At 46.1% G+C, this 27,997-nt stretch overlaps 6 non-coding genes across 6 annotated transcripts; all 6 read right to left on the bottom strand.

Annotated features, from left to right (window-relative positions):
• Window positions 1-5,083: 5,083 nt before the first annotated feature.
• TRNAS-CGA (transfer RNA serine (anticodon CGA)) lies at window positions 5,084-5,165 on the bottom strand. Its single transcript has one exon. It is a non-coding gene; the product is annotated as a tRNA-Ser (tRNA).
• Window positions 5,166-6,331: 1,166 nt separating this feature from the next.
• Window positions 6,332-6,413, bottom strand: TRNAL-CAA (transfer RNA leucine (anticodon CAA)). The gene has a single exon. It is a non-coding gene; the product is annotated as a tRNA-Leu (tRNA).
• A 1,168-nt stretch (window positions 6,414-7,581) lies between these two features.
• TRNAS-UGA (transfer RNA serine (anticodon UGA)) lies at window positions 7,582-7,663 on the bottom strand. Its single transcript has one exon. It is a non-coding gene; the product is annotated as a tRNA-Ser (tRNA).
• A 540-nt stretch (window positions 7,664-8,203) lies between these two features.
• On the bottom strand, window positions 8,204-8,285 carry TRNAS-UGA (transfer RNA serine (anticodon UGA)). The gene has a single exon. It is a non-coding gene; the product is annotated as a tRNA-Ser (tRNA).
• Window positions 8,286-8,827: 542 nt separating this feature from the next.
• On the bottom strand, window positions 8,828-8,909 carry TRNAS-CGA (transfer RNA serine (anticodon CGA)). Its single transcript has one exon. It is a non-coding gene; the product is annotated as a tRNA-Ser (tRNA).
• A 543-nt stretch (window positions 8,910-9,452) lies between these two features.
• Window positions 9,453-9,534, bottom strand: TRNAL-CAA (transfer RNA leucine (anticodon CAA)). Its single transcript has one exon. It is a non-coding gene; the product is annotated as a tRNA-Leu (tRNA).
• Between the last annotated feature and the right edge of the window lie 18,463 nt (window positions 9,535-27,997).

Below are 27,997 nucleotides of genomic sequence, written 5' to 3'. Positions count from 1 at the left end.
ATTACTCTTTTCCTGACTTGTCTAGATCAGGCAGGACAGGTCCAGGCTACAAACCCTTCCTAGCCACCTGCTCTCTAAAACACTTCCTGGGTGTAGAAATTGTCTCAATGTTTACATCTAGTTTGAGTTTTTGCCGTTTAACTCTGTGACTTGAAGAGGATTGCATAACGAGAAGTGAACATTTACTTAACTAAACCAAATGGTGTTCATGCAAAATCTCATGACACTGCAAGCAGGATTCGAACCTAAGCTAGGAAACCCCATTGGATTTCAAGTCCACGCCTTAACCACTCGGCATTCGCAGCTGCGTGAGTATGATGTCACTGTTGTCGTATACGAGCCATGCGCTGCTCACATCAGGCCGACACCTAAAAATTAAAGTAACGGAAGGACGGGGCACGTACCAGCAGTGTCCTGTCTCCCTCACTTATTTTGCATGCTTTCATACAATTAATAAAAATAGCAACACGCATCACTCAAAGAGAGTGACAGGGCACAGATGAGCGGTAATCAATCACTGCACATTCCTACCCTCTTTTCCCTATATTACGGTGCTGGGAATGGGCCCTTAAGAGTACTCAGAAAGAGTCCAAAAGCCTAAACAAGACATGCTTCATGAAAAAAATAATTACTCTTTCCTGACTTGTCTAGATCAGGCAGGACAGGTCCAGACTACAAACCCTTCCTACCCACCTGCTCTCTAAAACACTTCCTGGGTGTAGAAATTGTCTCAATGTTTACATCTAGTTTGAGTTTTTGCCGTTTAACTCTGTGACTTGATGAGGATTGCATAACGAGAAGTGAACATTTACTTAACTAAACCAAATGGTGTTCATGCAAAATCTCATGACACTGCAAGCAGGATTCGAACCTAAGCGGGGAAACCCCATTGGATCTCAAGTCCAACGCCTTAACCAGACCCTCCAGGATATCGCGATTTCGCAGTATGCCGCGAAATCGGCACTTTTGTAAAAATCCAGCGATTTTTACGAAAGTGCCCGCGAAATCGGCACTTTGTTCTGCTGTGAATCACCCTAGGTTCCCAGAAGCGAACTGTAGGCGCGCGCCGGTATTTACCAGTCACGGAGGGGCGCATGTTCCAACGATGGGATCTTATAGTGGAAGCCCCTTCTGGTTTATGGTTTAACAGCTTCCGAGCCCAGTTAATGTGATGGGGCAATTAATGCGTACACTGAAAGAGCTGAAGAAGCAGTACGGTTTATGACATGGTTGCATGGGGAAGATAAACAGACCATCCACGATTTTGCAATTTGCTAAAAAATAGCAAAATCAGCTGTTTTAATACTGCCCGCGAAATTTGGAGCATACAATCCGAAAGTTTGAAAGGTTATAAGGAACATTCTTTTTCATGCCGCAGCTTCTTCTGAGAGAGGGCGGTCTCAGGGAGGACAGATAAAAGGAGTGTGGGGCCACGGGGAGTTCGGACAGAGGGATGCCTAAGGAGCTGGTGTGGTTGTGTTCTTTTTAAAACCAAGAGCACAGCTACCAGAACTAAAAAAAAAAGACATTGCATGAGGCATCCATACATCTGACTCACTACCTCCCGTCTCCCCTTTCTCCTTTATATTCTGCCCAAATTTCCTCCAGCTTTTATTTGGCATCTGCCAGCTCTTGCACCGCCACGAGCTGTGTTCTAAACCTCTGCCCACTTCCAGGGTCTAACCCTCTTCCAGGATGCACATCTTATATCTGGTGCACCTAATGCCGGGCACACTTTATGCCTGGGACACATTATGTCTGGTGAGCGCACTTCAAGCCTGCCACACTACATTGTGAATGGCACACATTATCTCTCTTTAAGCGTGGCACACTTTCTGCCTGGCAAGTATTATGTCTGGTGCACTTTAAGCCTGGCAAAGCTTCTGCCTGGCACATGGTATGTCTGGTGCACTATAAGGATAGCACGCTTTCTGCCAGGCATGCGTTATTTCTGACGCTGTTTAAACCAGGCCCACTCTCTGTCTGTCACTTTATGCCTGCCTCACTTTAAGCCTGGCACACTTTCTATCTGTAAAAAGCACAAATGATAGACGGAATATTGAACAATGTCAAACACTTACCCCCAGTACGAAGAGGTCAGGAAGGGGGCCGAGCTCCGACATCACTCAATATTTTTCTCACCACCGGAAGAGACCAAGGTTGTATGAACTTAAACTCAAAGTTAGCCTCTCAACCAAGCACTTAGTAGTACGTAGTCAATTTGCAGAACCTACTGGTAAGTTGATATTGCAGCTTTTTCAGGCATACCATTATGTTCTCCTCTGCACATAGTTCACTACATGTCAGTTCTGCTGAAAAAAGTTTTTCGAAGGCTTGAAAACACCTACCAATTCTTGAACACCACTCCTAAGAGTTAAGTTTGATGTAAATAAACATAACCTCTTTGGAATATCATGAATTTATCCTGCCGTCAGCAGTTTTTGACAGCTCTAGAATGGATGGTGGATGAGACTAGTTTAGCTCTTCATCAGCTGGGGACATAGTTTAAACGAGTGCCACTTTGCCAGAGTCTGCTTTATAGTCTGTTTGCCTATTTCACCCAAAACCACCACTTAAGGAGAAATGGGTGGAATCTGCTTAGCAATCCTCTTCCAGTTTTATGAGGGAAATTGAATGATCTGTGGTTCATCCTTGAGCTTTGGAACACTGCCGAAACCCCACAGTGTCAGTAGTTGGACCTGCCAGTAGCACACAGATTGCAATGTGCTGTATGAGAAGGACACCTGGCAGCGAGTGAATAATGACGTCGTTTTTCTCTGGGGCAGACAAGGGTCCAATGTATAAATCAATTGAAGACTCCACTGCTGAGTGTGCTTGTTGTGCGCAGTAATATGGGATGTGCTGCAACCTATTATTTTTTAAGTAGCTGCAGACATCACGGTAACATGACTATTCTGCTTGCTAATTATAGCTGAATTTTTATCACACGTACTGCCCTGAAACATGAAAAAGCTTTACTAGTATACTGGGTATACAGATTCCAGAATGGACAACAAAGGTTAAAATGTTGTGGGTGGAAGCTAGTGGAAAACAATGATTTAAAAAATTACAGGTATGTGTTAAAATTATGCACTGAAGTACTCACCACACCACCATCTCATCTCCAAGGCTGTGGACCATTTTTTATTGAATAAAGCAAACTGCAGATGTTAAATGATTTACTGAGAACTCTGGAGACTTCTCAATAGGTCACTACCTCTGATAGGATGGTAAGATTGAGGCAGAGTCAGCCTGTGCCAAATATCTGAGCCTGCCTCAGTCATACCAGGCTATAAGAGGAACAAACATTTACCCACATTCATAGTTTTCAGTACATCTCAGAAATCCAGGAAGCATCAGTGGACACTCATTCAGACCTGGATTCACTGCAGATACAGTTCTGCAAATCAATCCTGCGTTCAAAGGAGTAACAATCTGGATGTTTCGGACCCAGCTAGTTCCTTTTAGAATCCAAATTCCACAGTTCTGGACTACATGTTTTGACCCAAGACCCAGTCCTGGTCCGAATATGTTACTTGGTCCTACCAATTAACCTCATGGCTGATCCAGATATGCTAGATGTCCTCACTGACGGCCTGTGGCTGGACTGCTACCACCCTAATCATCACACCAATTAAATAGGACGCAAGTGGCTTTGTCACCATGACTGTGGCTATTGTTCACATTTTAATATTACACTATTCTTTTGAATAACGAAACTAGCCAAGTTTTGGGATGTCAAGTTTCATAAACATCGGTTTACATCGGCTTACATAATGAGTGCTCCCCATATAAATTCCCAAAGTAACCTTTGCTCTCTACTAGATTAAATCTAGTGAATGGAATTACCACAAATATAGCATGAATGAAGATATCCTTCTGATTGATTTGGTGTAGATCCGTTTAGTAGTTTTTGAGAAATTAGCATTGCAGAATAGTGTTGGGCAGCTTCTAAATGGTCATTTCTTTTGATATGTTAACAGTTGGGATGGTGTTGGACTTAATTGCACTATGACTAATTTACACACCATTTGACAGCCACTTGATGACTTTTGTTAATGCTTGACATTTTCTTATTCGTGCAGTTCCACCACCTGTTGAACACAGTTAAAGAGGGGAAAGGGGCACGGTGTTGATTTAGAAATCAATATTACATATATTGATTAACCTGCATTACATTTGGCAAAGTCTTAGTATATTTTGTTTTGCTGTGTCAAGTTATTGGCAGCTCCATCAATGGAGGGCAAAGTTGAGCAGAGAGGAAATGCCTGGTGGTTGTGTAGAAGGGGAAGGCACGTTAAGGAGCCTTCACCTGTGGACTGCTTCCTCTGTTCTATATCCCAGGTTGCCTATTCCTCTGCTAAAACAGTTTCCATTGATTTAAGGCTGAAAAGGAATGATTCTGAGTAAAATAAAGGGCCGCAACAATGCCGCTAAATTTCCATATTTGTGCCGCTAAATTTCCATTTTTATGCCGCTAAATTTGCTAGTCCATGCCGCTATATCCTGGGGGGTCTGCTTAACCACTCGGCCATCACAGCTGCAAGAGTATCATGTCACTGTTGTCGTATACGAGCCATGCGCTGCTCACATCAGGCCGAGACCTAAAAATTAAAGTAACGGAAGGACGGGGCACGTACCAGCAGTGCCCTGTCTCCCTCACTTATTTCGCATGCTTTCATACAATTGATAAAAATAGCAACACACATCACTCAAAGTGAGTGACAGGGCACAGATGAGCGGTAATCAATCACTGCACATTCCTACCCTCTTTTCCCTATATTACGGTGCTGGGAATGGGCCCTTAAGAGTACTCAGAAAGCTTCCAAAAGCCTAAACAAGACATGCTACATAAAAGAAATTACTCTTTTCGTGACTCGTCAAGATCAGGCAGGACAGGTCCAGACTACGAACCCTTCCGACAAAGCTGCTCTCTAAAACACTTGGTGAGTGCTGAAATTGTCTTAATGTTTACATTTAGTTTGGGTTTTTGCTGTTTAACTCTGTGACTTGATGAGGATTGCGTAACGAGAAGTGAACATTTCTTTAACAAACCAAATGGTGTTCATGCAAAATCGTACGACGCTGCAAGCAGGATTCAAACCTGTGCAGGGTAACCCCATTGGATTTCGAATCCAACGCCTTAACCACTCGGCCATCGCAGCTCCATGAGTATGGTGTCACAGTTGTCGAATATGAGCCATGCGCTGCTCACGTCAGGCCGGGACCTAAAGAATAAAGTAACATAAGGACGGGGCAGGAACCAGCAGTGCCCTGTTGCCCTCACTTATTTCACATGCTTTCATATAATTAATAAAAATAGCAACAAGTATCACTCAAAGTGAGTGACAGGGCACAGATGAGCGGTAATCAATCACTGCGCATTTCTACCCTCTTTTCCCTATATTACAGTGGTGGCAACGGGCCCTTCAGTGTACACAGAAAGAGTCCAAAAGCCTAAACAAGACATGCTACATAACAAATATTACTCTTTTCCTGACTTGTCTAGATCAGGCAGGACAGGTCCAGACTACGAACCCTTCCGAGCCACCTGCTCTCTAAAACACTTCCTGGGTGAGGAAATTGTCTCAATGTTTACATCTAGTTTTTGTTTTCGCCGTTTAACTCTGTGACTTGATGAGGATTGCATAACAAGAAGTGAACATTTACTTAACTAAACCAAATGGTATTCATGCAAAATCTCAAGACGCTGCTAGCAGGATTCGAACCTACGCGGGAAAACCCCATTGGATTTCAAGTTCATCAACTTAACCACTCGGCCATTGCAGCTGCATGAGTATGATGTCACTGTTGTCGTATACGAGCCATGCACTGCTCACGTCAGGCCGAGACCTAAAAATTAAAGTTAAGGAAGTACGGGGCACGTACCAGCAGTGCCTTGTCTCCCTCACTTATTTCGCATGCTTTGATACAATTCATAAAAATAGCAACACGCATAACTCAAAGTGAGTGACAGGGCACAGAAGAGCGGTAATCAATCACTGCACATTTCTACCCTCTTTTCCCTATATTACGGCGCTGGGAATGGGCCCTTAAGAGTACTCAGAAAGAGTCCAAAAGCCTAAACAAGACACGCTACATGAAAAAATTACTCTTTTTGTGACTCGTCAACATCAGGCAGGACAGGTCCAGACTACGAACCCTTCCGAACCACCTGGTCTCTAAAACACTTCCTGAGTGTTGAAACTGTCTTAATGTTTACATTTAGTTTGAATTTTTGCTGTTTAACTCTGTGACTTGATGAGGATTGACTAACGAGAAGTGAACATTTCCTTAACAAACTAAATGGTGTTCATGCAAAATGACACATCACTGCAAGCTGGATTCGAACCTGCGCAGGGAAACCCCATTGGATATTGAGTCCAACGCCTTAACCACTCGGCCATCGCAGCTCCATGTGTATGATGTCACTGTTGTCGTATATGAGCCATGCGCTGCTCACGTCAGACCGAGACCTAAAAAATAAAGTAACGGAAGGACGGGGCAGGTACCAGCAGTGCTCTGTTGCCCTCACTTATTTCGCTTGCTTTCATACAATTAATAAAAATAGCAACACGTATCACTCAAAGTGAGTGACAGGGCACAGATGAGCAGTAATCAATCACTTCGCATTTCTACCCTCTTTTCCCTATATTACGGCGGTGGCAACGGGCCTTTAAGTGTACTCAGAAAGAGTCCAAAAGCCTAAACAAGACACGCTTCATAAAACAAATTACTCTTTTCCTGACTTGTCTAGATCAGGCAGGACAGGTCCAGACTACAAACCCTTCTTAGCCACCTGCTCTCTAAAACACTTCCTGGGTGTAGAAATTGTCTCAATGTTTACATCTAGTTTGAGTTGTTGCCGTTTAACTCTGTGACTTGATGAGGATTGCATAACGAGAAGTGAACATTTACTTAATTAAACCAAATGGTGTTCATGCAAAATCTCATGACGCTGCAAGCAGGATTCGAACCTAAGCTAGGAAACCCCATTGGATTTCAAGTCCACGCCTTAACCACTCGGCATTCGCAGCTGCGTGAGTATGATGTCACTGTTGTCGTATACGAGCCATGCGCTGCTCACATCAGGCCGACACCTAAAAATTAAAGTAACGGAAGGATGGGGCACGTACCAGCAGTGCCCTGTCTCCCTCACTTATTTCGCATGCTTTCATACAATTAATAAAAATAGCAACACGCATCACTCAAAGTGAGTGACAGGGCACAGATGAGCAGTAATCAATCACTGCACATTCCTACCCTCTTTTCCCTATATTACGGTGCTAGGAATGGGCCCTTAAGAGTACTCAGAAAGAGTCCAAAAGCCTAAACAAGACATGCTTCATAAAAAAAAATTACTCTTTTCCTGACTTGTCTAGATCAGGCAGGACAGGTCCAGACTACGAACCCTTCCGAGCCACCTGCTCTCTAAAACACTTCCTGGGTGTGGAAATTGTCTCAATGTTTACATCTAGTTTTTGTTTTCGCCGTTTAACTCTGTGACTTGATGAGGATTGCATAACAAGAAGTGAACATTTACTTAACTAAACCAAATGGTATTCATGCAAAATCTCATGACGCTGCAAGCAGGATTCAGACCTACGCGGGAAAACCCCTTTGGATTTCAAGTTCATCACCTTAACCACTCGGCCATTGCAGCTGCATGAGTATGATGTCACTGTTGTCGTATACGAGCCATGCACTGCTCACGTCAGGCCGAGACCTAAAAATTAAAGTTACGGAAGGACGGGGCACGTACCAGCAGTGCCTTGTCTCCCTCACTTATTTCGCATGCTTTGATACAATTAATAAAAATAGCAACACGCATCACTCAAAGTGAGTGACAGGGCACAGATCAGCGGTAATCAATCACTGCACATTTCTACCCTCTTTTCCCTATATTACGGTGCTGGGAATGGGCCCTTAAGAGTACTCAGAAAGAGTCCAAATGCCTAAACAAGACACGTTACATAAAAAATTACTCTTTTTGTTACTCGTCAAGATCAAGCAGGACAGGTCGAGACTACGGACCCTTCCGAACCACCTGCTTTCTAAAACACTTCCTGAGTGTTGAAATTGTCTTACTGTTTACATTTAGTTTGAATTTTTGCTGTTTAACTCTGTGACTTGATGAGGATTGACTAACGAGAAGTGAACATTTCCTTAACAAACCAAATGGTGTTCATGCAAAATTGCACGATGCTGCAAGCAGGATTCGAACCTGCGCAGGGAAACCCCATTGGATTTCAAATCCAAAGCCTTAACCACTCGGCCATCGCAGCTCCATGAGTATGATGTCACTGTTGTCGGTTATGAGCCATGCGCTGCTCACCTCAGACCGAGACCTAAAAAATAAAGTAACTGAAGGACAGGGCAGGTACCAGCAGTGCTCTGTTGCCCTCACTTATTTCGCTTGCTTTCATACAATTAATAAAAATAGCAACACGTATCACTCAAAGTGAGTGACAGGGCACAGATGAGCAGTAATCAATCACTGCGCATCTCTACCATCTTTTCCCTATACTACGGCGCTGGGACCGGGCCCTTAAGTGTACTCAGAAAGAGTCCAAAAGCCTAAACAAGACACGCTACATAAAAAAAATTACTCTTTTCGTGACTCGTCAAGATCAGGCAGGACAGGTCCAGACTACGAACCCTTCCGAACCACCTGCTCTCTAAAACATTTCCTGATTGTTGAAATTGTCTTAATGTTTACATTTAGTTTGAGTTTTTGCTGTTTAACTCTGTGACTTGATGAGGATTGCGTAACGAGAAGTGAACATTTCCTTAACAAACCAAATGGTGTTCATGCAAAATCGCACAACGCTGCAAGCAGGATTCGAACCTGCGCAGGGAAACCCCATTGGATTTCGAGTCCAATGCCTTAACTACTCGACCATCACAGCTCCATGAGTATGGCGTCACAGTTGTCGAATATGAGCCATGCGCTGCTCACGTCAGGCTGGGACCTAAAAAATAAAGTAACATAAGGACGGGGCAGGAACCATCAGTGCCCTGTTGCCCTCACTTATTTCACATGCTTTCATACAATTAATAAAAATAGCAACAAGTATCACTCAAAGTGAGTGACAGGGCACAGATGAGCGGTAATCAATTACTGCGCATTTCTACCCTCTTTTCCCTATATTACGGCGCTGGGACCGGGCCCTTAAGTGTACTCAGAAAGAGTCCAAAAGCCTAAACAAGACATGCTACATAAAAAAACTTACTCTTTTCGTGACTCGTCAAGAGCAGACAAGACAGGTCCAGACTACGAATCCTTCCGAGCCACCTGCTCTCTAAAACACTTCCTGAGTGTGGAAATTGTCATAATGTTTACCTTTAGTTTAAGTTTTTGCTGTTTAACTCTGTGACTTGATGAGGATTGCGTAACGAGAAGTGAACATTTCCTTAACTAAACCAAATGGTGTTCATGCAAAACCACAGAAGGCTGCAAGCAGGATTCGAAACTGCACGGGGAAACCCCATTAGATTTTGAGTCCAACATCTTAACCACTCAGCCATCGCAGCGCCATGAGTCCATTGTCACTGTTATCGTATACGAGCCATGAGCTGCTCACCTCAGGCCGAAAACTAAAAAATGAAGGAACGGAAGGACGGGGCACGTACCAGCAGTGCTTTGTTGCCCTCACTTATTCCGCATGCTTTCATACAATTAATAAAAATAGCAACACGCATCACTCAAAGTGAGTGACAGGGCACAGATGAGCGGTAATCAATCACTGCACATTTCTACCCTCTTTTCCCTATATTACGGTGGTGGCAACGGGCCCTTAAGTGTACTCAGAAAGAGTCCAAAAGCCTAAACAAGACACGCTTCATAAAAAAAAAATACTCTTTTCGTGAGTTGTCTAGATCAGGCAGGACAGGTCCCGACTACGAACCCTTCCGAGACACCTGCTCTCTAAAACACTTCTTGGGTGTGGAAATTGTGTCAATATTTACATCTAGTTTGAGTTTTTGCTGTTTAACTCTGTGACTTAGGATTGCGTAACGAGAAGTGAACATTTCGTTAACTAAAACAAATGGTGTTTATGCAAAATCTCATGATGCTGCAAGGAGGATTCGAACCTGCACGGCGAAACCCCATTGGATTTTGAGCCCAGCACCTTAACCACTCGGCCATCGTTAGTCCAAGAGCATGATGTCACTGTTCTCGTATATGAGCCATGAGCTGCTCATGTCAGGTCGAGACCTAAAAAATAAAGTAACGGAAGGGCAGGGCATGTACAAGGCAGTGCCCTGTTGCCCTCATTTATTTTGCATGCTTTCATACCATTAATTAAAATAGCAACACGCGTCTCTCAAAGTGAGTGACAGGGCACAGATGAGCGGTAATCAATCACTGCGCATTTTTACCCTCTTTTCCCTGTATTGCAGCAGTGGCAACGGGCCCTTAAGTGTGCTCAAAAAGAGTTCAAAAGCCTAAACAAGACACGCTTCATAAAAAAAGAATTACTCTTTTCGTGACTCATCAGGATCAGGCAGGACAGGTCCAGACTACAAACCCTTCCGAGCCACCTGCTCTCTAAAACACTTCCTGGGTGTGGAAACTGTCTTAATGTTTACATCTAGTTTGAGTTTTTGCCGTTTAACTCTGTGACTTGATGAGGATTGCATAAAGAGAAGTGAACATTTCCTTAACTAAACCAAATGGTGTTCATGCAAAATCTGACGCTGTGAGCAGGATTCAATTGGATTGCGAGTCCAACGCCTTAACCACTCAACCATCGCAGCTCCATTAGCATGATGCCACTGGTGTCATATACGGGCACTGAAACACACGGAGACAGCTTGCACTCAGCGCCTGTAATGCTGCTGTTGTACAAGAGGGAACTACAGTACATGTCTTTGCTTTTTGAGGAGCTGAATATTAGAAAAAACACAGAACTAAACGCTCGAAGGAAAAACGGCTTGAGTGTGGCAACGGCGACCGCACGCCGACCATGAGGTGCCGGTCACTTGTCCTTGTTGTTGTTGCTAAATAGCAAGAAATTTGAGCAGCAACCATATCGAGCAAAGATATCGAGCGGATCATATGATGCTATAAGGAGCCCAGTGCCGCTTTGAAAGAATCGACCAAAATTATCTGCAAAGCTCCCTCCATCTGACAGTTGGCTATATTGGATTGATACACAATCTAGGAAGTCAGACATTGCAAGTCCGTGACAAGTCCAAAACAATCGCCTGTTTTTTCACGTCATCGTGTCCAAACCGATCTCACTGAAACTTTATTGATCACTTATGGATCTACAAAATAGTGTTCTGTGGGCCTGAGGAGAACCTCAAGAATGAGGGGGTTTGAAACGCATAGACCTCTTCTTTTTTGTTGGATATCAAACAAATGCACCATCTAGATAGTCAGGGCTGGTTGTGCAGTGTAAAATAAGTGGTTTTTGAATTTATCACTGTAGTTTATCATTGAGTTTTACATAACCAAGCCTTTTTGGCTCCATGTCATTGTTTGTGGTGTTAGGCCCCTTGGTCCTTTTTATACATAAGATTCAGTCAGTCAATTTCCTTTATTCTCGATAAATTAATATCATATAAAGACAGAAAGCACAGTCATATAAACATACAAGTAATTACAAAGAAATTGAATTAAAAAATGTACAATTGATTACAGTTGCAATAAATATTCAATAAGATTAAAAGATTAATAAAAATAGAGCAATGTTTGCCTTAAAAATCAATTCATGACTTAGTAAAATTAAGTATACGTGTTCAAGGCGTCTAATTATCACAAATATTTAAGAGTGGTGGGAATGTGACATTTCTCCTTCTTATTCGATTTGCTGCAATTAGAAAACAGGCAACATGAAACATTATTTTTGGTGAACCAAGTTGTTTTAGGTACACTAGTGCCGGTCTAACTTGTAAAAATCCTGCCTCTCGCAGGATTGGCAGCAAATATTTCCTCCTGCACTCAATAAACTGTTCACAGAACATCAGGAAATGTAGGGTATTTTGGGGTGAGAAACTGTCACAAGATCAGGGGACTGCTTCTTCAGGGGAGCACCATTCATCATATACAACCAACGTAAAGTGAATTAGGTTGAGCCGGAATCTGGTCAAAAGAAACCGATGATAGGGTTTATTTACTATGACTAGATACGGTTCCAGCCCTGTACAAGTTATCAGTGCATAATTTTCTCGTACCCTGGATTTTCCCATATCAATCCCTTCCCGCTCTAGAGAGAGAAGATCCAAGAGGGCTTTTTTCGTTAAACTAATGTCTTTTTTAGTTATAGTTTCTGGAGATGTAAATAAACCCGTACGCCCTATTCTCTGGAATCCAGTTCTTATATATGCCAACCTGGGGATTTTATGAACATTGTCCAGCATCTGACAATCCTTAATAATTGAATGATTAAGCGTGATCTCATCGTTCATCCATATTTTTAACCAGTAAATCATGGGGGCGATTTTGATCCGGTTAGAAATATACCCAAGTCCCAGTTCTGTATGGGTTGAAAAGGTAGGGGTGGATTGGGGAACTGAGAGTACGCTACGTAAAAACTGGTTCTCCACTAATTGAAGTTTTTCTTCCCTGGTGTAACCCCAAATTTCACACCCATACGTTGCAACCGAAAGGCATTTAGATTCATATACTTTTAAGATTGCCTTAATCGGTTTAGCACCCAGTTTTTTACTAAACCCCATAAGTCCTGAGACTTCTTTTAAATGCCACAGAGCGGCTATGATTTTGGGCCCGCCAGGTGCCGTTCTGATCAAAAACCACCCCCAGATAGGGAAATGTAGGGACCCTGGAAACCATTTCGCCATTGCAAAAGAAGGTTTTTGCCTTGGTTTTTGATTTACTTCTTCCAATGATTAGAACCTGAGATTTCTTAGCATTTACTTTTAAATCCAGATTCTGCATAAAGGAACCAAAGCTATTTAACAATCTTTGTAGGCCTACCCCCGTTTGTGATATAAGGACCGCGTCGTCCGCGTATAGTAAAACAGGTAAAATCATTTCCCCCACACGCGGACTATCTGCGAGAACCTCCCCTAGGGTATGTTCTAGGGCATTTATATATAGGGTAAACAACAAGGGCGCCATAATGCACCCCTGCCTAACGCCCCTATCTGACCTAAATTGTTTAGTGAGTCTACCATCTGAGTTTACTCTAATTTTGGCCGTGAGGTTTGTGTGCAGTTTGCTATGAAGTGCACTAGGGGTGCGTCTACCCCCAATTCAAGCAGGATGTTCCAGAGTTTGGATCTATTTACATAATCAAATGCAGAGGAGAGGTCCATGAACCCCATGTACATGGACCCCTCCCTTGCCACAGTATACTTATTAATTAATAGGTGTAAATTCAAACATTGATCTATAGTGCTATGTTTAGCTTTAAAACCATATTGAGTTTTCGACAGGACACCTTTATCAGCAAGACTATCATTCAATCTATGCAACAGAACCCGGCCCAAGATTTTCACAGAAGAGTCGATCAATGAAATCGGCCTGTAACATGTAGGGTCCTGCCTAGACCCCTTCTTAAAAATTGGCACAATAATTGATGTAGTCCATGTAGAAGGGATACTGTCCTGTCCTATGGAATTAAAAACGTTTGTTAGGATTTTTGCCCACATTTTGGGGGCGACTCTGAACAAGTCCGCAGGCACCCCGTCCGGGCCAGGGGCCTTATTTTTGGTCATTTCCCCGATGGACCTTTCAATTTCTTCGATCTCAAACCTTAAGCATTTTGCAGCATAATTAGGGACATAGTTCACGGTATAATCTTCACTCTGGGGGACACTATATATTTGCTCAAAGTGGGCAATCCAGGCCTCATCAGTGATGTTACAGTCTAAAACAGTGTTAACATTGTTTTCAAATAGTGGCTGATTTATAACTTCCCAAAATCTGGCGCTATTTTTCAAGACTTCAGGTAACAATAGATCAGTCCAGGCCTCATCCCGTAATTCCCTTTTTCGGTTAAATACAGCATGTTTATATTCACCTCTACATTGTGTTACCAATCTCTTATCCCGCGGAGTTATCTTCAGGGATTTGAGGAGAGCGGCATGCGCCAAGGAACACTTTTTATCGAACTATCTGTGCTCCCTTTGGGGTTTACGTTTATCCCTAACTGTCAATTTTTGGTTTATTTGTGCACAAATAGCGTCAAATGCATGTATTATGGTTGGTCCAAATCCCGTATCATCTAAACATGCATTTATCTCGACCCCTGCGTCTGTTAAAATTTCTGCTATAAAGGCCTCAGGAACAACTTTTCCCCATTTTAATTTCCTTCCCTGGTCTGTTGATTTGACCTCTCTTACTGGCCTTTTGGGGTCGGGTCTTAAAGTCAGTGCGCCCACTGCTGCTAATTCAATTATCACAGGATTGTGATCGCTGAAGGTAGAGACGTCTGTGAAATACCTAAGAACCAAACCTAACATAAAAGAAGTTAAAAAATATAATCAATGACTGTGCCTGTGTCTCCATCTCTCCCTTTAAATGTGGGGATCCTCTGTCCTACCTCACTACACCCTGATTCGTATAGGTTCTGGTTAGCTAGAAAATTTTCTAGATCCTCCCCTTGTTTTGTGTGTTCGAAGTGAGGGTTTGCTGAGAACTGTGGTCCTTCATACACATCATTCCCACATTTATTTTCGCATGGATGGATATTCAGATCCCCCATGAGAATTACTTCAAAGGATTTAGACTTACTACTATGCAATGATAATAACTCCCCTACTAAACCAAGATTGTTATCTGTATCTTGAGAGTTATAAAAATTTAAAAATAGGATATTACCCAAGTCAGGTGCCAAGAGCTCTACCGCCAGACAATTTTGGTCACCCATGTCTAATTGAGTAAGTGATCCTTTTATTTCTAGGGAGAACAGGGTAATTAGTCCCCCTCTAGCTCTTCCAGCCCCATGTTTCCTTGCTGGGACATAAAAATGAGAGTAACCATCCAGGGAAAAACTATTTTGAACATCCCATGTTTCTTGTAAGGCTATTATATGAAATGTTTTTAAATAGCTAATCCAAATATCATTTGCCATTTTTGTTTTTACACCTGCCGTGTTCCAGCTCGCTATTCTAAATGTTTGATTAGATTTGACAGCGACCTCAACAGTCTCGTTTTGTTTTAGTCAATCGTTTTCTTCTAAGTTGGAGAGTGGGCCGAAACGGTTTGCAAGGGTGCAGGGTGGTGGATAAGTTAAACTGGTATTATAATTTGTGCTACAGGAAGGGATGTTTACATCTTTGACATACTGAGTGGTAGTGTGATCATGTTGGATAGGGGGTGATATTATATTCCCATCTGAAGCAATTGGGACGGGAAGTAATCCTGTTCTAATCTGAGGGGGGGATAGAAGAAGCCTAGGGGGAGGGGTCTAATGCCTGGTTGTGTGATGCCAGAGCCATCCCAAAGTAGGCGCTCTGCCACATGCTGGGTATTAAAGTTTATCACCACACAGTCCCCCATGATTGACTTTGTTTTAGGGCCTACCCATCCCACCCTTCTCACCATATTTATGTGGCGAGCAATATCCATGTCACCACTACAGTAATCCTGACACCAGTTTTTAGTTTTTTCCATTAGATATTTTGAACTCTCATAAACTTTAGCTTTCAAGGGTGGAACCCCTGTTAACACGACTACTAGAGGGACTGCTTGTGGGGGAAGGTATAACCTTGATTTGCATGGAATTTAATTTTTAGCTTTGACATTATTTGACATAATTGGCATGTCACAACACTTTTTGGAGTTTGAGACACTTGATTTCGTACAAGGTTGCCCTATATGTTCCCCCTGTGCCTGACCACTAATCCCTGATATAACAGTGGGTATGGGCTGTCTATTAAAGGGCCACGTTTTCCATCTCCAGTGCATGCCTCTGCGGGCAAGGGCGCTTGTATCCGACCTCCTGTAATATGTTCACGATGTTCTTGTAGGAAGGACTCTATCAAGTTACACTTTTTTAACAAGCCACACAAGTGTTCAGAACATCAATTATGTCCTTCGCTATACCTGTCAAAATAGGCTCTATATGTAAATTTACAAGACCTTCCATTTTGTTGCTAAGTCTATTAATTAACTCGTCATCCCAGAGTTCATTCAGATTGTCTGTATGCTTAGTCTTTCTGGAACATTTTTTGGATTTTTGACCTTCCCCCTGTGTTGTAACATGCGGTAGAGGAAGAACCTGTCCCTTTTCAGCTATGGATGTGATGTTAGAAGTGCCTTGATCCAGATCCGAATTGGAGCTTACAGCCACCAGTGCGTCAGACTGGGAGACAAGGTTGATCAAAGTGTTTTGCCCATCAGGGGCTGAGCCAGGTGTAGGGTCTAGAATATGAGAGATGGCTAGTTCTTTTTCAGCATTAGCGATTTCTTTAGTAATGGCCCCCACTGCAGACGTCAAATAAGAAAGTATGGAATCAGCCTTTCTAGGCATCTTAGGTTTTTTACTAATAAGGCTCCCATTGCATGTCTGTTTGCGCTTACCCATAACAGGAGTTCTCAGGGGGGTGGCCTGTCCTGTCCTCAGTCGTCCGTTGACGGCCGTAGACGGCCCGCCCTCTGCCCGGGCTCCGCCCGCGCGCGTCCGCGACGCGGAGGAAGCTGTTGCCTTTTGTGCGCCTCCTGGCGCTGGAAGCAGGAAGTGGGCGCTGTTGTACCATAGCAGGCTGGGAGCTGTGGTCCGCCTCGCTCTGCGGCCGTGGGATGAAACTGCTCGGCGGCGGGGGTGACCCCAGCCTCAGTAACCCAGCAGCGCGGCGGTGTCCAAGTAGGTCTGTGCGGCGACCCCTCCTAGCGTCTGTGCTCGCTTGTTGCTCTCCCGCTCCTCAGTGGAAGCTGTTGCCTTTTGTGCGCCTCCTGGCGCTGGAAGCAGGAAGTGGGCGCTGTTGTACCATAGCAGGCTGGGAGCTGTGGTCCGCCTCGCTCTGCGGCCGTGGGATGAAACTGCTCGGCGGCGGGGGTGACCCCAGCCTCAGTAACCCAGCAGCGCGGCGGTGTCCAAGTAGGTCTGTGCGGCGACCCCTCCTAGCGTCTGTGCTCGCTTGTTGCTCTCCCGCTCCTCAGTGGGAGCTGTTGCCTTTTGTGCGCCTCCTGGCGCTGGAAGCAGGAAGTGGGCGCTGTTGTACCGTGGAAGGCTGGGAGCTGTGGTCCGCCTCGCTCTGCGGCCGTGCGATGAAACTGCTCGGCGGCGGGGGCGACCCCAGCCTCAGGAACCCAGCAGCGCGGCGGTGTCCAAGTAGGTCTGTGCGGTGACCCCTCCTAGCGCCTGTGCTCGCTTGTTGCTCTCGACACAGGGTAGGTTATACAACCTATTTTGTGCCTGCATCCAAAGCATCTGGTAGCAAAGATCGCCCTTCGGGCGGCCTTCTGATTTGGGTTAGTATCACATTGGGGCTAACCATAAGGCAAATACCCACAAAATCTCCTGATCTGCAGAGACTATCAATCCAATGTCAAGGGGGGAAAAAGCTAGAAGTGTTTAACCTCTACCTAAGGGGGGCAAGGGGTGGTGTCTCTATGTTATCTTCAACAGGAATTGAGGAGGAGCTCAGATCCTGTAATACAGACTCCCTTGTTATACTGGCTGGAGACCTCAACTGTTGTTTTGAACCACTAGCCAGTGAGGACATATTAGACATCTGGGAGGATGATGTTGGGAGAGGTATCCCCTTGCTCTCTCTAAACCCGATTAAAAAATGGACCCAGAGTGCCATAGACATTAATGCCCTCTGTATGGAATATGACCTTAGAGCAACTAATGGTAGATCCAAGTCTGATACCAGGGGAGCACACACTTATAATAGGGTCTACATAAGATAAAAGATAAAATCCCTATTTTGGACTTTAGGGACTCTGAGTATGTGTGTGAATGTTGAGTATGAATGAAGAAATGTGGTTTGATTGAAAAAAAAAATTGAATGGATGAGTTGGTTTGTGTTATTTACTTGTATATAGATCAATTTCTGGATATTAGATTTGGTGTTTTCATGTTCTATTTCTTTAAATTTTCATATCAATTGAGGCGTTGTTTTCTTTTGGAAAAAGTTTTGTTGTTGTACAAGTAAAGAACAATGAAGCCTGGCAGTTCTCGCTGGACACTGCACAAAGTGACCCCCACAAATACGTACATTGTAAGACAAATATCCTATAAATATACATAGTGCCAATATCTGCAACACTCACCATCCCCCCATACAGCAATCTCCTCGAAAATAACCAGACAAGACACCTTCTTTGTGGAGAAAACTGCTGCAGGTTTATCAGCATTACAAATATGCCAACATGGTGGGTTATCTTAAGGGCGATCCCAAGGCAGACAGCCCCTCGCCGCCTGCCACCTGATGGGACAAACTACACCGTGGCCCTAGCCAATCTGTGTTTGCCAGATTTGGGGGAGGGGAACCCCCTCCCACCGGTAGACCGGCAGTCTACCCCCCTGCTCACGCCCCAAAAGGGGGCGGAGCCCCGGTTGCTCAGGTCCACAACCGCCCGTAGGACTAACGGAGCGCCGTCGCTCCTCGAGGGTCCAACGAGAGGACCTCCCTAAGTATATGTGGCCTTTGCACCCTTGTATGTACCTTACAGCCTCTGGATTGACCTGTAACTCCGCCGCAGCTCTGGGTGTGGCCACCGTCACCCCAGAGCCCCCCACCAGGATAGGCTCCTTTGCTATACCCTGCTGTCTCCAAGGCATCCCCCAGGTCAAGTAAGAATAGGTCCATACCCACTCTGGACAGGTGTACCTCATCTTCATCAAAACACTCTGTGGCCTTAGTGTGCAGTATCCCATGACAGATGAAGCCAAATCCCCTTTGCTCAGTGAATTTCCTCATCTGCCGGGGGGTTATCTTGACCACCATATTTCACCGTTCCCCAGCTGGTTGCTCAAATTACACATTGTGACCGTCGTTTTTTAAAGCAGTGCCCTTCTCCCCAGAGATGCCAGGTCATTCCCTTCCAGGTATAAGACCAACACATTAGGAGGAGGAATCCCCCCCCCCCGAGTCTCTGCTGCAGCTTCTTTCACCCCGAGTGGGCTGGGTATGCTCAGACGTGAGTCCCAGGCTCTCCACACCACTGGAGTCAAGCTATCCAGGCTGATGAAGTCTGATAGCCAGAAACCGGTCCTTGGATGATTGATTCCGGTCTGGGAAAGACATGGCTTGGTAGTTCGGACTGGACTGTTCCCATGAGGCACAGGGTCAGAGCTGATTTGCATATAGCCAGTGTCTAACCCAGAGTGGTGTGGAGTGCAAAAAAACGATGGATTTAGGCCCAGATCCTTGTACTGGGGTGAATGTATGACATTGTTCTACATTCTGTCCATCAACTGTGTTTTTTGCAGCTTCTTCAGCAAGCAGGTCCAGACATGCCTGGGTATGCTAGCCAGATAATATCTATGGCCGTGAGACCGTGCCTCCATTTCCTGCTTTCAGCCCACCCTGTGGACTTGGCATGCAGCAAGCCATGCCTGAAAAACAAAAACCCACTCAACAGGGTATTTACACTGGTCACTGTTAGCTCTTTTGCGCAAGGTGACCACCGCCTCCCCAGATCGGGCTCCTCACCACCCTCAACGAGGGGTATTTCTACCCCCTAACTCATATGCCCCCACATGGGTGCTACTTATACCTGGCGGACTTCATTTATTGCAACTGATCCCTCTTTCCCCCCAGAGATTCAGAGCACTGCCTCCCAGGTGTCGGACCAGGATGTTGTGAGGGGAGACCCCCCATTCTGTGCTGCAGCTTAATCTGCAAGCTGACCCAGGGCCTGCCTGGGTGCCTCACCCTTTTGACCTGGTGGCAGAAAAACCCTGCCTCCATTCCCTGCTTGCCGCCCACCGTGCTCCTCACAAGACGCCCGGATGGCCAATCAGCCAGATCAAGATCCTGGCAGAAAAGCAACGCAAAGTTGCCAAACCCCTTTCTAGACTCATTGTAGACAACACATACTACTCCTCACTCCTGGAGGAAATCCTGCCTTGCAGCTATGCCCTCCTACTCAGGAGATTACATAATTGCTTCCCAGGAGAGTGCCTAAAATATTGGGAGGGGAGAAACACCCCCTAGCCTGTGCGGCTGCATTCACTGCAAGCTGTTCCAGCGCATGCCAGGGACCACCACACAAATGAACTCTGAGGTGGAAATACCCCTGCATCCATTTCCCGTGCCCCTCTGGAGGCGCAGGAAAGCCATTCAGCCAGACCTTTGATCCTGGCACAAGCAATGCCGGGTTGCCACACCCATACACAGAAGCACTGCCCCCCCTTCTATCCCACAACTAAAAGTTGCCATCATTTCACACACTAACACTGTACCCCGCCAAACCTGTGAGGCCTCACTGGGTTGCCTTCGGTAAACTCAAAATTCACATTGTACATAACTCATTGAGCCTATCCTATGGCCACTCCCTTGGGTGGCTTACAAACGGGAGTACCGTTGCACTATGTTCCTTAGCATGGTCCCGTCACCTCATAAGATGTCTCCTATCTCCCGGCCAAGCTAGGCTGGCTAATTGGGCAGGGGAAGATAGTAACCGAAGCCACTTGTACCCTGGCCTCTGGCCTGTCATAATGTATACTGGAGCTTAGTCAGTGGGCGGTGAGAACGGGCTAACCGTCTGAACAGAATCCAGTCCCCACCCCACTCTGGACTATGACTGGATGCTGGGTAGCTGTACCGGTGCCCCCACCCCGGTGGGATTACCAAGCACCCAGCTTGAAAGTATTGCTGGGGTGCCGGAGAGGAAAATGGGTAGCTGCCCTACCCTTGTCAGCAGGCATCCTCCCTCCAGTGTATCCCACACCTTGAGGCCCTGCACCCCTATAAGGGGCGACCAATCCTAATCCCCTGGCATGCCCAGCTAAGTGGCAATAGTCTCATAACAGAAGTGAAGTGTCCCTTCGGTCTAGGTTTACCTTGCCCAGACCCCTCCTCTGCCCTTAGAGATTACCATAAACAACCTGCAAGTGGCCGAGAGGTAGGTGCCCAGCGGGACTTGCCACTTCCTGATACTAGTTTTATCACCCTCACTGAGTGAAAGAATGCACTAGCTACTTATCCCTGAACATTACAGATGGGCTTTGCAGCAGGCACCTACCCCAGTGTGCTCTCTTGTTAGAAAAGGATCTTGACCTGAAGAATCCAACTCAAACTCTCTTCCAATTGCAAGAACTTGTCATCACATGTACAAGTATTCAACTCTGTGACCTATAGATTATGCACAGAGCTATGCAGTAGCACACGACCCCTCTCATCAACTTTAGAAGCCTTGAAAGCAACCTTTGATGGGTAACCACAGATCTTTGCAGTGCACGCCTTAACCCACTGAGCTCTTACTAAAGTTAACACAAGGAGACAGAAAATCTAGTGGCATATAACTGGGCATTTGAAGTCCTGCCAAATAAAGAAACCTCTTTTACAGATAACATCCATAAAATAGAATTAGAGGCACAGTTTGAAAGACCCTCCCCCATCCCAAGGTCTCAAAAGGCCAAATGGAAAGTGTGAGTCGGATACGATACGCCGACTGTTTATTTAACCAATCCTGAAGTAAGATGGCCAGCTGAGTCCTGGGGATAACCCTGGGGGCAGCTTGGCGCCCTGCATCTAGGCCAGGGTACCATCTGTTACACCCGGCTCTGCGGGAGCAGGGACAAATAATGGACAAGGCAAATCAGACAATAGCCAATCTTCCCTTCAAAATCACAAGACGTACAGATTAACACGGCATCCATGAGAATAACCCGACGGATCCTACACCAAATACCACCATACTAAAAGGCCTAATTAGTGTGCACAAACCAAATGTACTACCTGCAGGTTCAAACTTATTGAGTTGTGCCCCTTGTGGCACTTCAACGCCTATTGCTCCAGTTAATATACAATGAGCGTACGTGTCCATCTACCCTGTGGCACTTCATCCCCTATTGCTCCTGTTCGTAAACCTTGAGTGTACGTGTCCTTCTACCGTGGACCCAAAGACATGTATACTCTAGTGACTCTCTCCCACAAGATACGGGCCTGCATAGCTTCAGAAGCAATTCGGAACAAGTGGCCTTGAGCAATGGATGTCTTGCAATGGAAACCTTAATAAACCGCAATGACCCAGGACATGTCTCTAAATGTGTGAGGTGATGTTATTGGGGAACTCAAGACAGGCAATATGCCAGACTGCGGATGCAAAGCAGCCATACAGGTCAGGAGGACCATCACTCCGGAAACAACCCCTTTGAGGTATACGAAAACCACCCCAGGGAGGTAAACCCAGCTGCCCCAAAATCTGCTTCCTCCGGATCCTGAACTGGAACCTATGTATTTGGCTGGAAGTTGCCGAACACCAGATGGGCCATATGCAAGAGACTAGGATGCCGTTAAGCCTCCACCCCGAGTTAGTGACTTGTGTTTTCAACATTGTAACACAGCAGCAGCTCACTAATAATACTGCAAATAATATCTCTGACATCCACCACCCCATTTTTGAGGTCCTGCTATTGTCTAATAGATACTTTTACGGAACTAACACATATCTTCTCACACATCGCCTACGTTCTCTTTCTTCTGTCATTGCCTCCATATCTATGATCTGCCCAACCTTGCCCCTCCAGCAAGCCTGGAAGTTGTGAGTTATCCTGCAGGACTTATGTTATGATTATGACTTCCCTAAACATGCGACTAATTCACATGCTGAGTATCGCAGTGGGCCCTGCCACTGAATAGCTTTGCACACTTGAACATTGTCGGCACTACTCACACCCACGAGTTAATGTAGGATTTCCACACCCCTAGTGGTAAACCTTAATGAACCATTCTGAAATCGAATTTCCAACTAATGATTATGTGCCGCCCACTACTGGAGTCATCATTCAATAGGCACCCCTTAAGGATGTGAACCTGTCTGCATTGCTGCAGACTTTACTTTTCGCTGCATGGGCAGCCCAATAGGAGCATCCCCTTGGAACTTCACTCCTAAATATCATCGGGTCAAGCCTTCATGAAATCCACCTTATGCTTTCTCCTGTTCATCGTGTGCCTATGGAGAAGATGGTCTTTATTGTAATAGGTACAGAGGCTGAGCTGTATTCTGCCGGTCTTGTGTAGTGTTTCTGTTTTAACTAAACATGTCTCTAATTCAATGCTGATTACAGCAATGGGCCATGCCAATTAATGTTTACCTATTTAGAAGGCAAAAGGACATAAGATAAGGCCCAGAGTATCTGTGACCTTCAAAGTTGCTGGACACTGACTATCACTAACAAATCAAATCCTTCCAAAGGTAAGCCCCAGTTTAATGCAATTGTCAGATTCCACCAGCCCCTACTAGTCTGTCAGTGTTCAAGTTGCAAAGAATGTTGTGCCCCTCTGCTCGCTATACTTTTTGAATCATGCTGCTTACTAGTGAAACCCTGAACCACTCTAAGCTCCACAGGCACGATAGAAAACAGCAGATCCCAAAAGCAGATGCATTCGGCAGAGCCTCAGCAGGCAGAGAAGGTATGCCCTTTAAAACTGCGAGTAGTGCTTAGTTCCGCCCATGCTCAGGTCCGGAGCAAGCAGAAAACATAGGGAAATTCTGGATCTAGAATTGTTCTGCACTCCGTTTCATTCGTCCGTACCCGGTCTCCCTATCTCTCTACTCCAAGCAATAACATACCTTAGAGATCACGCGTACACCCGTAGGTATCTTGGCGCAAAATAACAGATGGTTCTTGTTACCCAGCTCACTGGTTCTCAATTTATCGACCTCAGGTGGATGAAAGGCTGAGTGTTCCCACCAGGAATTGGACCTGTGACCGTGAGGTCGAACACCGGTCCTTGCAGTGGAGGGTTTAGTCACTGAGCCACCCGACTCGTTAATATTATCCTGCTTATTGACAATCTTTCTTTGCTACTCAGATATTGCCTCATACCTTAATATATTGCTTATCCTATAAATAATGTAATATAAATTATAAACATCTCTTTTACCCTATGTAATTTATCAATGTTTAAACAGAAGCAAGACTCATGCATGTTCTCCCATGTTTATCCTCTGAGGGCTGTAGCCTGTTAGATGGTGAGCCCAAGTGACCCTCATGCTTCGACTACCTCCCCCTGCTTAGTTTTAAAAGTTGATGCTCTTTAGCTTGAATGGAGGAATATTCTAACTTGCAAGACTGCAACTCCTGATTGGAAAGCTGAATTATCCCCGCTGTCACAGATGTGAGATACCTACTCCTGAAACTTGAGATACCTACTCTTGACTTGGCCGTACGGTTTGTGTAGTCCGCTCTCTGCCACTACCTTGAACCCGGCTTACAAAGGGTTAAACCGCACAGACAACCCCTTGTGAGTGCAAGGGTACTATTAATGTAACAGACACAAGGTATTCACAATGCTAGCAAGGCTTTCATGTGTAGTGGTATTTCATACACATACAAGCTATAGGCGGTGTCTGCTCTGAGGTTAACATCTTTACTCATTAACAGTGTTCCGATCGGGCTGCTTCACTCCTTTCACGGCAGGAATATTTGCCTCCGGTCACAGATGACGAGTCTAGTTTAGCTCACAAATAACGCCTGATATGGTAACAGCTTCCAATACGACGCCTGAACACCGGTGCTGCCAGCCGTCTGCAAAATATAAAATAAGCAGTACTCGAGATATCATTCAGCTCTGAAGTTTTGACAATGATTACTGGTTGCGTAAGATAACAAAACTCCACTCAAGCTAGACCTCGCTCTCCTTACTGCCGCAGCAGAGGTAGAGCTAGACCACACTCCTTAGTCCCGCAGCATAGTCACTTCAGGGCCACAGGATCCCCCGCCCCAACATATACAACATCCCGCAAATAACACACAGACACAAGTGTTAAGATTGGGAAAATTTGCTGCAGGTTTATTATTACATACAACATTATGTAATCACGGTGGGTTATCTTACGGACGATCCAAGGGCAGGCCGCATTCTCGCCACCTGCCCGCCTGTTGAGCCAATCAGCACAGTGGCGAACCACCCAACTGCTGCACCATTATGGTAATAAAACTACACACGCCCCTTGCGGGGCGTATCTAGGCAAACCCCCGGTTGCACAGGCCCACAACCGCCCGAAGGACTACTGGGGCGCCGACTCGAATTCCTGGACCTCCCATGAGGTTCCAGGTTAGGCTCTGGCACCCCTATGTGCCCGCTGAAGTACATTGTTGTACCTCTCTGCTTCCGGATCGCCCTGTAACTCCGCCTGCAACGAAAAAAGGAACACATTAAAAACTCCCTTATGAGCGCCTCCCCAAAGCCGACACTCTGGGTAAGAGGTAGGGAGGGAAAAGAGTGTCCCCGATGTGGAGCGCGCAACGTCCGGAGCGGCAAAGAGGCCTGAGCAATGGCGAGGGGGAGAGATATACCCCCCCTCTCCCTGCCTGCCGCCCCGGACGCGCGTCACCTGACCCGCCCACATCCCCCAGAGCAACGCCTGCCCTGGGGAGGATTGGCTGACCATTTTACTGGACGGGGCAAGCCCTCCGTGACTAAGGGCCCGCCCTCCTGATGGCCACAGGGTGGCCTCGGGCAGGCGCATAGTCACTTCAGGGCCACAGGATCCCCCGCCCCAACATATACAACATCCCGCAAATAACACACAGACACAAGTGTTAAGATTGGGGAAATTTGCTGCAGGTTTATTATTACATACAACATTATGTAATCACGGTGGGTTATCTTACGGACGATGCAAGGGCAGGCCGCATTCTCGCCACCTGCCCGCCTGTTGAGCCAATCAGCACAGTGGCGAACCACCCAACTGCTGCACCATTATGGTAATAAAACTACACACGCCCCTTGCGGGGCGTATCTAGGCAAACCCCCGGTTGCACAGGCCCACAACCGCCCGAAGGACTACTGGGGCGCCGACTCGAATTCCTGGACCTCCCATGAGGTTCCAGGTTAGGCTCTGGCACCCCTATGTGCCCGCTGAAGTACATTGTTGTACCTCTCTGCTTCCGGATCGCCCTGTAACTCCGCCACAGCCCGGCCGGCGGCCACCGTCGCCGTCCGGGCCCCCCACCACTTCGCTTTTTAGGGAAACCTGCAACCCTTGCTCTGCAGAGCTTTTTGTCGGTACAAGGAACAGACCAAAACGACAGGTGAGCGGTGGACCCTTTCCACCTCGGGCGACCTGATCCTGACATTACAATTACATGCCTGAAGAAACCCAGGCACCTCTGCCCCTAATCTGCAGATACCCCGGGTCATTGTAATGCATTGCAACCATAGTGTAACCATACCCGGTTACCTGAAGGCATACCTCCAGGTCAATGCAAAGTGAAGAGGAGGGGCCCCTACTGCTGTAGGAGCTTCGATGAACTAAAGGCGTTCCAGCACATGCCCTGCAGCTCAACCACACCCTACACAACAAGCGTCAGCAGGCTATGCCCAGCAAGATAAAACTCCTACTGTACGCCGTTCTCCGCATACATGGAGAAAGTGTGCTTACAATGCCGCTTGTGCAGCTATACTCGAAAGAGCACAGGGGCCTAGAAAGGATAAATACATATATACTATATTGGGCGATGACTTTGCATATGCCAATACAGGATTGAACAGGTCTTAACAGCAGGCATGACCTGCCCTCTCTGTAGATAGCTTGTCTGAAAGAATGACTAAGACCACCACCAAGGGATTGCTGGGACAGCACCCAAGTGCCCCCATAGTATCCCGACCGGCAACATGACACGCCCGCTGACACCACAAGCCCACTGAAACTAGTCAGCAAATATCCCAGAGAACGAATCCCTCTACAGCAATGGTGTAGACTATCCCAGGTTCTAGAGGACTACCCCTGGGAAGAACCCAAGAGAGGAGGGGACCTCCCCTGCTGATATCGCTCCCTGATCAGAACCATAGTAGAACCAGCGCATGACACTGATACCCACCACACACCTTCGCACAAAGCATCAGCAGACTACACCCAGAATGTACTACCTCTGCTGAATGCCGTGCACAAAATACGGCTGTAAACTGTGCTGTGTGTACGGTCGAGCAACTATCCTCAAGCCAAGTACAGCGGGCTATTTTTAAGTGCTCGGTGCAAATAGTATAGCTTGCGTGGTGGACTCACATTAGGTAAGCAGCCGGAACGCAAGCCCCCCCTGGAGGCCGGAAACTGCCTAGACCCTGACTGCTTAGACCCGGAGACTGCTCAGATCCAGCTGCCTACAAAATTGGCTTGTCTAAAAAGTTGACTGACAACCCCCGCCAAGGGATGGGAAGCTGAACTAAAGAGTTCCACCTCTGAACACCCGTGCAGAATCCCTTTACAGCAATAGTGTAGACCATCCCAAGAGCGTGAAGGAGGAGGGCCGGGAACCTATCCTTGCCGAGGCCGAAGCTGTTGCCCACAACATTCTAGCCGGCCAAGGCCACCCAAGCTGACTTAGTACAGTGTATATCCTACACTGTGCACACTCCATTTACATGGGACTGAAGGGGGTAAGCTAACCCTCTGTGCTAAGGAGTTGTGCAGCTGAGTTCCATGCGGATCATACTCTGATCCCAGCATAACCTACACCCTAATCCTGAAATGAGCCAGACGTGCAAAGCCACCACCCCTGGAAGAGAAACGGACAAAAGGGGTGTTCGAGAGCCAGATAGCCATTCTGAGTTTCCAAACAACAGTTACTTCACTTCTCGAGCAAATACAATGAGAGTCTTCTAGGGGGGCCACTCCTTTAATTATTATTGGCAGTCCGGGCTTAGGCAGTGGTTGCCAGTTGCCCCACTATACGTGAAGTGAGTGTAACTACAGGCTGAGACCCAACCAACTACTGAAGGGCCGCAGGATCTCCCGATCTGATGGCACAGCGGATCGGCTGTCTTCCAGGACAGAGCCTTGGAAGCACAGACAGGGAACAACCGAAGAATGGCCGAGCAAAAGACTATGTCATGTGACCTTATCCTCTCAAGTTGAGCTACGAACAGAGAAGGTCCCAGGAAAGTTTCGAACAAG

This window comes from Lissotriton helveticus, chromosome 11, assembly GCF_964261635.1.
Source record: "Lissotriton helveticus chromosome 11, aLisHel1.1, whole genome shotgun sequence".
Taxonomy (NCBI): Eukaryota; Metazoa; Chordata; class Amphibia; order Caudata; family Salamandridae; genus Lissotriton; species Lissotriton helveticus.
The sequence above is the reverse complement of the archived record's forward strand: the minus strand, read 5'-3'. Positions and strand labels throughout refer to the sequence as shown.